The sequence below is a fragment of the Accipiter gentilis genome, chromosome Z, assembly GCF_929443795.1.
Source record: "Accipiter gentilis chromosome Z, bAccGen1.1, whole genome shotgun sequence".
NCBI classification, from domain to species: Eukaryota; Metazoa; Chordata; class Aves; order Accipitriformes; family Accipitridae; genus Astur; species Astur gentilis.
The window spans coordinates 62,509,955-62,526,900 of record NC_064919.1 but is presented as its reverse complement, the minus strand read 5'-3'; the positions used below and the strand labels follow the sequence as shown (position 1 = coordinate 62,526,900).

At 38.0% G+C, this 16,946-nt stretch overlaps 1 protein-coding gene across 7 annotated transcripts in view; it reads left to right on the top strand.

Moving 5' to 3' along the window:
* Positions 1 to 16,946, top strand: part of LHFPL2 (LHFPL tetraspan subfamily member 2) — a 126,432-nt gene that overhangs the window by 62,571 nt on the left and 46,915 nt on the right. For 6 of the 7 annotated variants that reach the window (XM_049794449.1, XM_049794444.1, XM_049794446.1 and 3 more), the window contains one exon: positions 1,887 to 1,939. The gene's annotated coding sequence lies outside the window, so the exon portion shown is untranslated. Of the gene's footprint in view, positions 1 to 1,221; positions 1,361 to 1,886; positions 1,940 to 16,946 lie in introns of those variants that run through there. The other variant, XM_049794447.1, reaches the window with a different exon arrangement.

Sequence of the window (16,946 nt, the reverse complement as noted above, 5' to 3'; positions counted from 1 at the left end):
GGTGTGTGTGATGTAGCCAAATTTACAGCTGGTTGAGTAGACGGGAAGATACATTCTTTTGCCAACTGTTGTAGAAATTCATCTGAGCTATTGCAAAATTTGTAAGAAAGAGCTCCTGAGAGGAAGAGTGAGAGTGTACATGTGTTTTTCTCATTCTGATTTGTTTGGGAGGATTTGGGTTTCATTTTGGCCATTTGTACCAGGAAAGTTACACTCCCTGTGTGGTGATGGGGCAGTGGAAGGCTTATGGAGTTTCTTCTTGTTAGCTTTTTTAGCTTTTTCACAAATGTGGTGGCAAAAAAGAACCTTTGTTCTTAATATAATACTTGCTCTTTTTTTTTTTTTTAATTTTATTTCTTGTGTGTGTGTAAGATGATTTGTGTGCCTTTGGCAGGTGGATGTATCTGTGAGAGAAGGCTCTTTACAGCCTCCTCAATGGGCTGTTTCTGTTTCACCATGCCTGTGCCATTTCTGTTCTTAGGGAGCCCAGACTCCAGGCAAGGAGATTTTCCTTAAAAGCACCACTTAATTCTAGTTATACAAGCAATCCATCGTTTTCACATGCTTCAAATTGATCATGCAGTTTTGGGTGCTTGAGTCTAAAAGAAAACAATTTGGCCTTTTTTGTTCATGAAATGTAGTCTGTCTCTGCTAACACTGCTATATTTTCATTGCTGTGTTAACTGCTTTTGAGACATAGGAGAAAAGTTGGAGTAATCACAGCTACTTAGTCCAGTCTGTTGTTTATTTTTCTGGAGGAATATTATATGTGCCAGAAGTTCAGAGGCCATTTTAAGCCGTGCTTGACTTTCTAGTGCTCCCAGTACATTTTCCTCTGCACTCAGCAGCACATTTTGTTAGGAATTCTACACCAATTTTTGTGTTGTTAAACCATCTTCACCAAGGCTAAATTATCTCTCTTTGTTAGTATACTGATCTTCCAGCTCACTTTGTTCTTTTGTGTAAGGGGAGGTTCTTCATATATCCTGTCCTGATGTATGTATAAAAATGCAGAATTCGTTATTATTGTGGGAAATCCCGTAGTTCAGCATCACCGAATCAACCTTACCTTATCTTTATCACCTTATTTCATTACTTTTTGGTACTGGGGATCCAAAACTGGATGTGGTATTCATTCCAGATATGTATTCTTGGAGTGCTGGCTAAATGCAAATAATTGCTTATTAGTGGAAGCTTAGCCTGTAGATACACCGCAGGATGTTCTTGCCCTTCCTTGCTGCCAGGGCTAACTGCTGGCTCATGTTTAGCCCACTGTCTGCCCAGCCCCCTAGCTCCATTGCTGAGAGCTGTGTCCTGGGTAGTCAGTGCCCAGTATGTCCAAGGGATTAGACCATCTCAGGTACAGGACTTCATGTTTGCCCTTGCTGATTCCATGAGATATGCATGTGGGGTGGCAGAAGGGATTTGGAGGTGTGTTTCATAAGCTTGTGGGGTGAACATGCTGTGTTGTTTAGGTTTTTATTCCAGTGGTTTAGGAACTTTTGGAGTTCTTGCTAAGTCATAACTGATTTAAAAATGTTGTTATGAATCAGAATAGAATATACAAATAATTTTAAATGTATTTTCAAATCTTGGCATACTTTATTAGTAAAATAGAAGAAGAGAAAAATATGCAATTTTGTGCATGCTTAGTAGATATATGTTACTCCTTCACATGTTCTTATTTTTCTTAGCTTCTTAGCGGCTGGAGTGATGTCTTGAATGCTGCATTTCTAGCAAACCAGAAGTGTCCCGGTAGTGAAATGTTACCCATGTGCATATAATCTCTTACAAGCAGAGTTGTACCATTCCAGCCACCAATAAATACCGTTTTGATGGTTTTGGCTCTATACTTTTCTTACATCTTACACCATTTATTTCTCTAGGTATTGCCAGGTGTCTGAAGTAGTTGACCAAGACCTAAGGACTTGGAACAGTGGTGAGTAAATGAAATTCAGATTATATTATCTGGTATTTTCACATGCTCTCTGTCTCTGAAGTTTGACTGGTGTTTGAGGAATGGAAGATGTGCAGTAGGTTATGCCTTCTGAGTATTTTCTTCTGAGCACCAAGTTCTTGTTCAGAGCATTCATCTGACTTTTTTCAGCCGAGATTTTAAGAAGGTGTAGAGGAGGTAGTCTCAGTGACTGCATTTGAAAAGTGAAACCTCCTCCCCCCCCCCGCCCCTTGACTTAGAAAATACTGAACTTAAAGTATTTCAAGAAAAATAGTTCAATCTATACTTGAAGCAATAACATACACTGTGATCCATTGTATCAAATAAATAATGCCTGAATCCAGATATCTCAGAATCATGCCGGTGTACATTAAGCAATTATAAAAGCAGATATCATTCTAGAATACATGGAAACCTAAGGTACGTTAGTAAATTGCTGCAGCATAAATATTTGGTCTTACTTTAAACCCCCGAGCTTATGTCTGTGGTTCTTAAGTCCCCCTCTGCAAACTGTGGTGTCCTTCGTAAAGATAGATCATTTTGTTGATCCCCTATGCCCTACTCATTGCTGATTCTTCACATCCTGTGTACAAGATGTACCTGTTGTGTACCTGCTGTGACTAGAGAAGAATGCAGGAAGGATCTAAGGAAGAACTTTAAAAATTTCAAATACTTTTTAAAGTGAGTTTTGTTTAGTAATGAGTTTATGAATACATTACTTGCACTTTCCTGGCTGTAGGTGTAGGCTGGCAAAGAGAGGCTTAGAAATGCAGAGATAAACTCAGCAGCTGTTAATTGTACTTAATAATAGTAGTAGTAGTAATTGTAATAATAATAATACTTTCAAAAAGCAGCTGTGTTTTCTTGCCAAGATATAGTTAAATGGAAAAAATGTAATATTTCTATTTCTTTGGTTTCCATAGCAGAGACAGTTTATGTGAAATATTTTGCATTTATGGGATCTTGTTTGATTTCAGGGCTGTTGGCAGCAAATGTAAGTTTTTAGCACCCATGCATTTGGTTGCATGTGCTGTTGACTTGGTGGCCAAGAACCAAATGCAATACAGTGAGAAACTCTTGCCTTGTTTTTGTCTTCTTTTTTGTTTTAGTGACCTCTGAAAATTATGTTTGTATAGTTCTTAATTTCTAGAAATACCATTTAGTTAGAACTTTGAAGGAGTTTATAATTTTAGAACATTTACCTTCATGTAGTTCTATATTTACTATCTCCTTTCTATTTCTGCTTGTATTTTACCAGGAAAAGCAAATAAGTGAATTTTAAGTGAATGTGTCAGTTAATTTTAGATAGTTCTTTTTGCCTACTGTTTATCTACCCCGCTGCCCTCATCCTCCACCCCCTGACAATTCTCAGGACTAAACTGCTGTATTCATGGTGTCATCAGTGCATGAGTGGAATGAATTGATAGTTGCTGTGCACTTTCCATACGCCTTATTCCTCCTCCTTGGCAAGAATGAAACTTATTCTTCCCTACTGTGTTTGCCGGGGCATTCAAGAGTGCTCAAAAATAAGTGGTACATTTTCTGGTATTTATATTAGTTCATTTAGTACTCTAGAATAAATGTTACAGGTCCTTACCCAGTTTGAGTCTCTTCAGTTATCTAGGATATTATTGGTCATGGTGGATATGAGAAAGACCCACACAACATTCAAGTTCCTGTAGAAAAATCCAAGTTTTGCCCTTGCCCTTAAGTGTAAACTTAATAGGAGTCACGTTAAATTTCAAAATCGTGAGGAACTGTGCAAGAAGGAATTCAAACTACACTGAACATCATCAACCTGTCTTGTCCTTCCTGAGATACCTACATGTATATGAATTTATATGGCTTAATTTACTTATGTGCCAGTGTGACACATTTATTCGTGCTCTGTGTAAGTTAAGTGTTCCACAACACAAAAGCGTGCCACTACATTGAAACAGATGTGTTAACCCAACAGGTACCACTCCAGTGCATGTATTATGTGATCCCACAAAAAGCTGAAACTTTTATAAAGTTTCTTTACGAAGGTACAATGGACAATTCTGGTCTGTGCCTTTTCACATGTAGGATCTGATAATACCATATGCCTGGTGCTCAGAAGTCACTTGTCCTAAACATTCTGAAAATAAAAACTATTCTTCTGTCAAACTAAACATATCTATTGTTTAAGAGAAATTTAAAGAAAATATACTTAGTATTTTTAAAAGTAACTCTAAAACTTGCTTATGACTGCTGCTTGTTGGTGACTCAAGTGTATTGAAAAGTAGTTTTACAAACAATAATTAATGTGAAGCAACTTCTGTTTTTTTACTGACGTTTAATTGCATGACTTCAAACTGAAATAATTTCCTTCTTTACAGAGTGCTGATACTTGTTATTTTATGATTAATATGGTGGCTATTCTGGTGGGATGCTCTGATACGAGGCCCTGATTCACCAGAGAATGAAAAGATATGTGTAAGGGCTATTGAAATATGGTTAAAATGCTGTTTGTTTAGAAATTAAGGAGGTGTTTAAGAGTTTTGCTGAATAGGGAAAAAGCGGAAGCAACAGCTTTTGCTAAATTGGTACCTTGCTTGTATTACAGATCATAGTGAAATACCAGACCAAACTTTCACAGCAGTTGCTAGGGCTGAAAACTGAACTGTATACTGCATGGTATGCTGTCTGGTGTTGCTACATCATAGACAGTTTATATAGCTTTGTCTAACAATGAATATAGGTATTTATTCTTTCAAATTCGGTGCTCTTTAAGAAGCTGCTAGTTAAGAATTAAAGAGACTTCTTATTAATTTAAAATTGCTTCTTGGGTAGTGTTACAGATAATATGACATATTTTATAGCAGTGTGCCTCGGCCAGTTAAGAGGGGAGCCCTATAATGCTTAGTGACATAACAAAAACACTTTAAGAACACGAAGCTAACTTAAACAATGACTGGAGCAACTGTGAGCAGCAGTATGTGGGAAGCCAGTGTAGAGGGTTAAGTGTAGCGGTGATGGTAAAATTGCACAGTTAATAGGATTAGCTCTGTGCAGATCTAATATGTTGAAAGGAAATTGAAATTAGAACTTTCCCTTCATAAATAAATATGTAAATAATATAGTTTCTCTCCAGATATACTAATGAGCACAGCAAAGGTCTAGCTGAGTTTTCTTCATAGGCATTGCATAAGTTGTCTGGGGAAAACATTTGAAAACAGGTAAGCACTTAATTCCATAAAAATCTTCACTTCAGTTGCAATAAAATAATTAATAAAATTGTAACTGAAAGCAAGAAATAAACAACTGAGATAAAAATTTAAAGGATAAAATTACCTTCTGATATGGTCTTAATGAAATCTTTGGTATTTTGCTTACTCTTTCCTCTTCTTTTTCTCCCCAAGGTTTCAATTTAATTATAAGAGCATTCATATACTCCATGACTTGTATGTGTGCCACTTTTCTTGCAATATGAGTAGGATACAGCCTTATAATGCCTTCTCTAATAAACATGAAAGATAAGACTCCAAAATTGTGTTGGGCAACAAAGCACCAGTTATTATATGTAAGATTAAAATAATATTAATCAAGAATTGATTGCTTAGTACAGGGTTACTACACTCCTACCAGGACCCGCCCATCAGAGCTCACAGTGATCCATGCTCCAGTGAGATGTCTCAGCAAAGGTCAGATGCTGCACTAAATTTCCATGTTGGACATCTCTGGAAGGCAGCAGGTGTTAATGTGGTTGGGGCATGTTAGCCTGGGGACTCTGATGGTTGATAGTGGGACTAGTCCCTGAAGATTTGGAGGTTTGATCCCCTCTTAATAGCTGAATTTTCACGAGCCACTTGCCACTATTTTTGCAACAGTTTGATATATAGGTGCAGTTCTTGGACCATGGACTTTTGGCATTCCAGCTACTCTGGAACCTGCCAGCTGATGTGACAAATATTATTCTGTGCTACATGAAAATAAATGTTTTGGCCAGCCAGTCCAGTTCCTCTACAGGTAATAATACTTACCTAGCTTTCCTGCATAGGGTCCTGGTTGGCATTGGAGGATGAGGATTGTGCTTTTGGCCTTGGGAACAACTGGGAGAAACCAAGGAGAGGGAAAGCAAGCAGAGTGTGTTTCTGAAGGTCTTTCCTTGTGTCATGATAACCCACAGAGAAAGGAATGTCATGGTTTGCTCAAGGTGTTCTAGCTGTCATCTTACCTACGTGCTGACCTTTGTCTGCCTCATGGCAGTGCTTTGTGACTGCAGGAAATATATTCTAGGTTTCTGATGATGGTCTGTCGTATCTTAAGCCTGAAATAGAAAAATCGGTAATATTTTTGAGGTGACTAAAAGGTCTCTGTGTGTTAATCCCATGTAGTTCACAGAAGAATACAGATGGGGACACAGAGTTGATCTTTGGGTTTTATGTTTGGTTTGATATACGTGGTTTTGTTTTATCAGCACAGTTTTGTACTATGTACATAATAGCACAGAGACAGGGTGGGTTTTTTACCTCTGGAAGCTGAAAATAGAGCTGTAGCCAGTGTTGCTGGTTTTACTGGTTTTTGTTAACAGCCAGAGTAAATAGGAAGTCATGTATTTGTACTGCTTTTCCTCTATGAGCAATCTCTTTTCTGTATAAGTGCTTTGCCTTTTTTTTTTTTTTTTTCCCCTTCCACTATAATTTATCTTTGTTTACTCCTTCTCTGGAGAACTTTAAGGTGATTTTAAAGCATTAGTCCAAAATTGCACCCCACTTCCATTTAACAGAAACAAAAATAGCAGTGGATGTTTTTTAACTTTCTTTCCTTTTGTCTGTCTCCAGAGGGGAGAGAGGACGAGTCACCAACTCAGGAAAATACTAAGGTTTGGAGTTCTTTCCTTGGGGAAGGCACTGGGAACTTCCAGACACTGCAAACCACATTGAACTGATAGTTTGCTTATGGAGCAACAAATACAATTGCTAATTTTAATTTTGTTATTTCTGGAACCTAGTGTAGCTCTTGATATGGAGATGCCATGCCACAAGCAGTGAGTAAATAGCAATTGCAGCCACAGGAAGAAGTGTGGCGTAGCGGATAGCGTTGCCTGTCCTGACTCTTGCATTTGATTTCCGCCTCTGTTATTAACCTGCAGAGTGATATTCAGAAAGTTAATTTATTTCTTACTCTTTTTGTCTGTTTAGATTGCAAGGCCTTTTGTCCAGATACTGCGCCTCAGTTCATCTCACTGTGCTTTGGTGCCTATGGTGTCCTTTAGTTGCTATAGTATTACTACTTTTACTTGCAGAGTTTCTCTTGTGCTGTGACATTAACTCTCAGGGACTCACTGTGTGACATGGATTCCTGAGACATTTGAATATTCATTCTGCAAGAAGCTAGTAATACTGTTCAGAGCATGGTTTAATATTGCATCTGGTCTTACACAACTGAAGGCTGATGCCAAAAGGGGCAGTACCGCTTCAGCCTGTTCTTCCCCCTCTCGCATCAGGCCCCAGCCCCAAGGTGAGTTCAAGGTAAGCAAGCAGCTGATTCAATAAAAAACCCTAACTACCTGGGAAGGAGAACTGCATCAGGTAACTGTGCTGGCCTGGCTCGTCCTGTGGCTGAGAAACTACTAGATGTAACACAAGGGACGAAGAGGGAATAAGCAGCTGGAAGTATGTGGGGAGAGTAGTACTGTTTCTTTCAGCAACAGATAATAAATACACCAGATGAGACACAGCATGAAAACCTAGGCTTATTAAGAGCTGTATTTTACAACCAGATTTTGAATGTAGCAGAAGAATGGCTTGCAGTGGATGTGACAGCCCAACTTCAATCCTGCTGATGTTAGTTGCTGCTGTTACATATTCTTCACTGGAAGTATTTTTTTATCTAATGTAGCTTTAGAATTGGTTTTTCTGAAGTAGCAATCATCTTTGTGATCCACATTACAATTTCAAGGCATATTTCTGATGCCTAAATATAACTTTGATTTTATTTAATTTTAATTTAAATTGAAGTCTACTTAATCTTGCAAATTGAGCTGACAGAAGTTGCTCTTGATGTGATATATTCTACAGACCTTGTATTCATAATTTCCGCTTTAAACTCTGTCAAGAAACTTCATTCTTCTTTGAAAATGACTTCTGTAATTGGAGTTGACTCTTTAAAGGGCATTTTTCACCCAGTGCCCTTTCTCTTAAAAATGTATACACCAGATTAGATTAGTTTCTTTGATCTTTCTTAACTTTGTGAGCCTCATGTAATAAGATCTTGTGTTGAAGGACCTGTCTTTTCTTCCCCGCTTGCCCTAAGTGTTCATGAAATAAAGAGGGGTGAGCAGGATGGAGGAAGAGAGAAGTGAAATGTTAAAATGATTTTGGAAAATGCAGTGACTAAAATTGAGGAGCTTTCACACACAGCCCACACATGCTTACGAGAACGTGAATATTTCCTGTTGATCACATTCACGGATGAGGTCACTGAGTAAATTCAGCTAAGCAAGGAGAACAGTTCAACAGCTCAAAAAGCAAGCGTGCCTCTGAGAACGCTGCAGCCCAACGGGGACCCGGCTCTGAAGCTGTCTGTACGACTGACCTAGCCAATGATGTTGCTGAAATTTCACATCTGTTATTTCTTACTGCCCACTTTTCTGGCAACAGCCAATCTTCATTTTTTCCATTATAGGCAGCTGCTGGAACTAAAAGGAGCTTGAGCTCATTTTCACATGTGCTAAATAGACTATGTTTTAGCTCCCCCCCCCCCCCCCTTCTTTTTACCACATACTACAGCACACTTACTTCAAAAGCGCAGGATCTGTGAGTTGTGTGCTCTAGATGTGTCTGAAGATAAGCAGATGCGTTAGCCTGTGCATGCAAATAATATCTTAGAAATGAGGCTATCATAAAGTCTAGGAAAAGAGAGATTCTTAAAAAGCAGCTGTCAGTGAAAGAAGAAATCTATGCAGATTGAGAAGGACTGATTGTCAGGTATCACCAGTATTGTCACTGAAACCTGCTTTCTACCCTGGCTGCGATTAGGGTTACCTTCTGCAGGAAGTACAGCAGTGCACAGAGCTCAATGGTGGAGCCAAGTACTTTATGTCCAAGTAGATCAGAACTGCTTGAAAGAAATAGATCCTTTTTCATTTTGTGAGGCTGACTTACCCTTTTTCTCTATGTCCCACAGAGGAATTCCTCTCTTGTATCCTTATGACGCTCTCTAGTTTAAGCTATTGGAGCTTAGTTTACTTTCCAAAGCTATTAAAAAGGAGCAGGGTATTAGGGCCTCTTAGCAAGTTTGCAAGTAACCTGTTGAAGGCTGTTCAAACCTGTATGTCTAAATACGTTGTGGAATTGAAGCATAAGAAAACAATACTTCACCACCACCCCCCCTAAATTAAGTGGACAGACCACAGAAAAAGCATTCAGTGAGAATTATGAACTGAGAACTGGGCTGCTTGGTGAGTGAATGTAACTAGCTGAACTTTGTATGAATACCAGGGAACCACCAAAATCCCTACTTCACTGATTTTTAAAATAGCATGAGATCAGTAGAGTTGTGACTTTTCAAGGACATTTACTGATACATGTAGTCAGGAATCCCTGACACTCGAGTTCTGTGGTCTGATCATGCTGCTGCAGTTCTGCATAGGGGCAGTGCTTCCCTCACACTGGTAATCGCAGCTTCCCGCAAGGTAATGCGGAATGACTTAGGACAAAGAATAAACAACAGTGAGAAAATATTACTGACTTTCAGTGCAATGGAATAAATGGGAGGAATGGATGGGAGGAGGTGAGGTAACATACTGGACCCAAAGGTGAATGTTGTCTTATGCTACATACCTCCTAAAATGCTTCAAGATGCTCATGAAAAATGTCTTTAAAATTAGTATCTTATTGTTCTAAAATATTAGAATGGTATTCTGGTGAAATATAGTTAATGTTCCTGATAAAATTGGGTATTGCTGTAATTAAAAAAAATTGCTATACCAAATGTAGGCTGATGATTTACCTTCATTTTGCACTTCTTATATCACTGTTTATCTTTTTGTTGTTGTTGTTGGTTTTATTCTTCCCTGCTAAAGCAAAATAGTTTTTTCTAGTTGATAGAAGGTTGCAGTTGTCCTTTACTGGATCATTTTTAGATCTACCTCTTAGACAAATAATACAGGAAGATAAATATTTTCATAACGATTCTTTTGGGGGTAAAATTTAATGCAGTAGAGAATGAGAAATTTTATAGTCTCTGAAGATTTGTAGCTTTTATTAAATGTGGAAAAAATCCTTCCCTGCAGATAATTATTTTTTTCATGTATTGGAAGAGTTGAGGCTGAGAAGAACAAAAAGAAATTCTATACAAGGAAGGTTAAAAACATCCCCTGAAATTCTATTTTTCCAGATTGCGTTGAGGATATTTCTGGAAATTGGATACCATTCATATCCCTTCCTGAAACTGTAGAATCTGTTAGGAGTGTGATAAGTGAAGTACTCTTGCATGTACGTATGTCAAAACAACATTATATTTAATGCAATTAAAGCATTTTCTAGGTCTGCCTCCCTGGCATTCTCACCAATCCATCCTCTGATGGCTGGTTATCAAGCTGGATTTCTTTGTTACTGAAATGTTTTTTTTATGACTGTTTACGTGGCAGCTGGGGGGGCTCCACCTCAGAGGTACTGCTAGCATACTAATGCTTGTGAAATATAGAGGGGATGCTGCTTAGTCTACACATTTACTATCTAATTCAATTAAAAAAGAATTGACCACATGCCACTACTCCCGCTTGGAAAGTCCTTATCCCATTTATTTTTACTTCTTTTAATCACTAGTCTGTGTGTACAGTTCCTTCTTATTAAAGGAAATGAGTGAACAGTAATAGCATACTTTAATTTGTGCTACATTTCAGCAAATTATTTCAAAAATTCACCACTTCTGTTTTAGGATGGTACTCCACTAACAACAGTGATATGGGAATTAGGATTAGCAGTGCAAAATCATGATTTTTAAACATGTTTTATGACAGTCTGAAAGATTGCTATGTTGTTCTAGGTCTGATTGCAACTTGTTTGCATTCATATCTGTCCTATATTCTGACACTGTTGCAGTGGTCTGCGTTCACTGCTGTGCCTGTAGCAGCTCACCTGTCAATTTTATTAATGAACCACTGTAGATATATATATACTGTGCCAGTGGGAAAGCAGGTGTTCATGGTAAATCAAGATCTTTCTCTGTTCCATCTTGGCTGCACTATGGAAAAGTTCACTCTAGGCAGAGCAGAAATGAAACTGAGGTAAATAAGTAAATAAAAGCTCAAAGGAAATAGAGTAACTTCTTAAAGCATTGAAGGTACTAGAGATGATCAACCTTATTAACCCAAAATGATGTGAAATGACATTTCATGAGATGCTGGTCTAGGAAGTCTATAACTTAAAAGCTATTTCTGAGCCCAAAGGTGCGAGTAGATCCTTAGTGCTGTTTTCAGACGTGCCTAGAGGCACAGCTCAGAATTATGTGCCTACAGAAAGCCTGTTGGGAGTCTTGGATGTTCCCAAGTATTTTAGTAGCCTTAAAAGAAACCTGGTTACATTGGCATACTTTTAATAATTTTACCTGTTGGAGCATCAAATAGGTCTACATACCATAAGCAGTGCTCTAAGGCTGACTGCGTTTGATTCAGAATTATTACAAAGTGTATTTAAGATATATTTTAAGTGTTTTGCAGCCATCAGAGAAAGGGAATTATTTAACTGATAAATTATTGGCTGACGTTATGGAATGTAGTAATAGGTGTCTGTAACTGTGGTGGTCTAAGGAAACATCCAGAAAGGGAAAAAAGAAAAAAAAAACCAAGAAGGATTTCAGATACATAGGCCTTCTTCAATGATACTCTAGAAAAGGGAAAAGTTTCTGCATTCACTTATGAGTACCAAAGTCTCAATTTATGTTAGAAACATTTCTGTTTTAAAAGTTGACTTTATGGAATTTTACAAAGGTTGGTGAAAATTAGAGGAGCAGATTAAGAAAGGGATGAATAGCAAACAGAACAGTTAGAAAAATCCAGTGGCTAGAGAGTTCTTGAAAAAACAGAGGTTAAAAGCTATTAATTCCCTAGCTGCCGTAAGGTAAATAACACTCGTTCCCCTCACACCCTAAGATGGGAGCTAGTAAACTCTCAGGTGTCCAACTGTGAGGAACATAATCTGTTGGAATATTGCAAGAGCTTCTGAGGAACTCCCAAGGGTTGTGGTGGTGTCACCTCAGGACCACATTGTGCCCGGCTGCTTAGGTAGCATAATACTGGCTAGAAAGCATAGAAGAGAGTACAGAGCAAAAAATACTTTGAGAATTGTTTCATTAAGTCATTTTAAAACCAGACTGTAGAAAGGATGAGAAATAAGCTGTATGAGACAATAATTGGGCAGACTGGAAGAAAACTGCTGGGCTTGCTTGCTTTCTCAGGCTATGAGATGTTCAGGCTTAGAGATCTTAAAAACTTAGGATGAAGTGTTAGTACCTCTCCTTATGCTGGATGCCGATGATACAGAAGATTATACAGCTCCTGCTCTACAAACCCTTAAGCACATTGCATAGATGTATGAGAATTCCTTCTGAAGGTGAGAATCTTCTGTGAGAGAGATGTCTGTAAGTGTTTGTGAAAAAGGGACTGGGACCAATGCTGCGCTGGGTATTGCCTTGCTGCATTTTCACTTTTTCTTTTTGGGGAAAAAAAAAGTTACTTCTAATTTGAATCTACTGAAGTATTTTGCATTAGTAAAGAGATGAGTTTGCTCAGCTGTTGCAATACTTCCCATTTTGTAAAAATATTTTGAATCTAAACAGGGACTTTGATTCCAGGTTTTTCTCCTTCTGAATACAGGCCAACTAAAAATTGCCAACTTCATAATGTATCATACAAAAATCCTATTTTCACTTTGAATGAGTGATTCACTCCATATTTGCCATGACTGTAGTCCTACCTTGCTCCAGCATTGTTGAATTTACTGACTAGAGAAATTCTGAAGCCTTTGCCCCTCCTTATGATTGCTGCTGTGACAGAGCAGCTGATAAGTGGTTTGAGCTCAGCCTGGTTGCTGAGGCCATCAGCTTCATTTAGGGCTTGTTCTCACAGCTTAATAACTGGATTTTGGTGAGAGCCGTTGAGTCAGATGCAGTCTATTTGTTCTGCTAACAGGCCAGCTGTGGATATGTAAAATCCCCTTTCCCTGTTGCTCCTTGCAACAGCAGGTTTAATTGTTACAGGCTCATAGGAACCAATTAGATTAACAGATGTTAAAGGGAGCCAGTTTCAAGTCTGGGTGGGAAGCAGGAATTTAAGAAGGCTTGTGTAAGGGCTTGCTGACACCCAGGTGATGAGTGTCTGGCTTTGAGGATGTGGGTCCCATGAAAATTGCACCACTTTTCTCCCCAGTTTGCTGAGGCCAGATGGAGATGTTTGTAAGAATAGCAGCCAGAGCATAATCTTACTTATTTTAGCAAATAACAGCATACTCCAGAAGCTCATCTTTGGTTTTGTTTTTCCTTTCCTGCATTCAGCTCTGTGGAATCCTTAAATTCATGCTTGTTTGAATCTGTCTTGTAGAGAGAGTTTACTTTGGGGTCTTTTTTGTTTTCCTTATTAAATGACAAGTTAGTTAAAATCTGGAACATCATCAAAATTTGATGTGACGGAGATCTGTTAGTTCATCTACTTAATCCATTGCTGAAGCAGAATTGCTTCCTGCTGGGTGCAACCTGAGAGAAGGTTTTAATACTTTTAAGTGTTGGAAATGAGGACAGGACAAGCTTGTTTTTTCTTTTCTTGTTCCTCTACTGACTTAAAACTGTTTTGGTGAGTGCTGGAATAGTGTTATATGCTTCAGACAATGTCTAGATTTACAGAGATTTATGTGAACATTGAAAGGCAATTTTTTTGCAGCAGGTGATTTTCAAAAACTTAGTTTTGAGGGTATTCAGAGGAGCTGAATTGTAAAACATGTGTTTGTATTGCAAGCACTTGCATGCTTTCCTTCTCCCCTTCTTATTTAGATAATGTTGATTCTTACATGACCACTTGCATCTTGAATAGCATTTGAATGGTCTTGAAATCATACAACAGAATTAACAGTTTTTAACAACATAGGCCCAGCCAGTGTTGTTTTCTTAATGATACTACTCATTAAATGTATTTTGTTGATAAAGGGAAAAAAAAAGGCAAAAAATTTAGCTTCATCTGTATTCTTGCAGTTTTTTAACTTGTTCCAGCTTATTTGTGGGTGGAATGTCATACCATTGCTATCATAAGCTCTCCGATAAATAAATACTTGTTTTTCTGCGAAAGGAAAAAAATGGGAATTCTCTCATTAGTGAAAGTACACAACAAAGAAGACATGTTGGAATTCATGTATGTCGATCTTGGTGCACTGCCACTAAGAAATTATCATTAACAGACAAAAAGCACTTTCCTAACAATCTTGCTTTTTGTGCAACAAATCTGATAACCAGTGGTCTGGCACATGGCCAAGGGTGTCGCCTGCGTGCTTCATGTCTGGATGCATGTATGTAAAAAGGCAGATTCCCTTCCGCCTCACCAGAGTAACAAAATTGTAAAATGTAATTATGGGCACCAATGCTGAGGTTCCTAGATGTATGACTCAAGGAAAACACCAGATATGACTCATGACAAAATCACAAGCGCTGGAAATCATCTGAGCTCCCTTAGTTTTGATTGGTATCAGCTATAGTTGCACATTTCTTTACAGGATCGTGCTTGTAGATTCACCTAGCAGCATATTTTTTGCTGTTATCCATGCTAATAAAAAGGAAATTAATATCACTGGGAACTGTGCAGTGGTATTTTGATGATGGAACTCCGTTTTCTGTGCCAGGTGATGAAATTATAAGTATTGATTTAAGTAATTATAACCATCCTTCACTAAGGGACAATATAAGTTTGACTTCATATTGGTTAAACATAAGATACTAAATAATGTGACACAGATCTTTACAGTTTCATTCATTGGAAGCTAGTGTATTGTAAAATACCAAGTATTTAATAAAAAGGATCACTTGCCAAAATAGGTCCATAAAACCGGGCTTTTGATATTCATATGATTATTTTCCTTCTTGTCCATGAGAAACCAGAGTCAGAATAGCAGACTCTTAGATAAAGAGAAAATGAGTCCGTTTTCCACTTGAGTTTACTCTATAGGTCAGTTCCATATTCTTACTCATTTTGTGTGTGTGTGTTAGTCCTGTTTCCAGACTGGCAAAGGGTGCAGTGATGCAGTGTCTATTGTAAGCGTCCAGCAATTTGCAGCATGCCTAAATCAGCAAGAATTATATGAAGTTATGTCTTTTGTCAGATTTTCCAACCAGGGTGGCCTAATCCACCCAGGTTTTTTAGGCATTTTTAAAATGTTGGCTGTGTTCAAACTTGGAATAATCAGTGCAACTGTAAGAGTCCACCTGGATTTAATGCTGGAAGTGAGAAACAGCTGTGGCTTTTTCAAGAGCTATTCCTATGATGTTTGCGTGCATGCAGTTAAGTTTGAATGAAGGAAGGGTATCTCTGTTATCTGTAGTAACACTGGTACACCTCTGTCCAGGATCCACTGAAGGTAGGTGGAAAACTCTGGTTGGCTTCAGTGAGCAGTGACTACACCCTTAACAATCGACTGTATGTTGAAACACACTTCATCCTAAAAGGATCTTCTAGAACTTCATGGAATTTGGTTATTGAAAAAGCCTGCAAAAAGGTTGTTACCAGAACACTATTAAGTAGTTTTATTTCTTTCACCTCATTATATTTGAGGCATTTTTTTCACCTCTAAAGTCTATAAATCACAGGGTTGGAAGAGGCCCAGAGAGAAATGTAACAAATATGAGCCTCAGATGTTTTGGAAGTCTTGGAGAAGAAGAGAGCAGAGGTAGAAGAGAGTAGATAAAACATTGGACATTTTGTCGTTACCCTAATTATTTTTGGAACAAAAGCAGTGTTCTTCTTTAGGACATAAGTGTATTTAGATGGAAAAATCTGTTGAATTGTGAACTGCTGCAATCCTCCTGCTTTTTAATTTCTAAATAGTTTTGGGTAGTTTACAGCTTATGACTTCATTTGTTTAATTTCTGTGATTTGAGGAAGAAGAGAAAAAGCTAGTCAGACTCATCTATCTCTAAAAGCCTTCACAGTCTGATGTTGCTATGGCATAGTCTGTTGAGTAAAACTTCTATCATTCGATCTAAATTTATGATAACAGAATAGATGTTTTTGCCATGGAAAAGTTATTTAAACAGTGATAGAATGGAGTTGGTTTGATGTTTGCTGAAGTGTGATGAAGTACATACTGTAGTAAAGAACATATTATTTTAATTAAATGGATGCACAAGTCTTTGTGATCTTATTATTCTGATCATCTTTTGATAAAAGTCTAGACTGAGTTTTCCAGTTGCTAAAGCATTTTGCTGACTTGTGCATGATGGCTTACAGTTGCACAATAAGGGTTGATGGCAGCTATGCCGATTAACGTGCTGCCTTTATAATTTTAACAAAATAAGAGACATTGTCCCAGATCATTAGCATCATCTTTAATTCTCAAATGTTAGCATTAAGTGTTATCTAGTATTGCTGCTAGCTATAGCTGGAGTGAATTTCCTGCTTGCTCCTTTTAAAAGTCAAATTGAATTGTGCCCCTTTGTTCCAAGGGGGAGCACAGCTTTCGTAAAGAGCGATCCTCAGTAGGTAACTTGTCTTTTCTAAAGTACAAAAGGCTAAGGGGAACTATGGTTTTGCAGAAGGAAAAAAGAAAAACTTCGGACTGTAAATCACACAGACATTTGGAAAGTTGTGTGCAGCATATTGAGTACTACTGAATCGAGAGCAGATTCCAGCCTTTTCTTTGCTGAGTGGAAAGCCTTCCTGCAGTGGTATTCAGAGAAGAACATTCAGTGTTAAGCTGAATGAAGAAGGAGGTTAACTTATGCTTCTTTTCAGCCGTACTAGGAATGTCCTCTGGAGTTTGCAGTG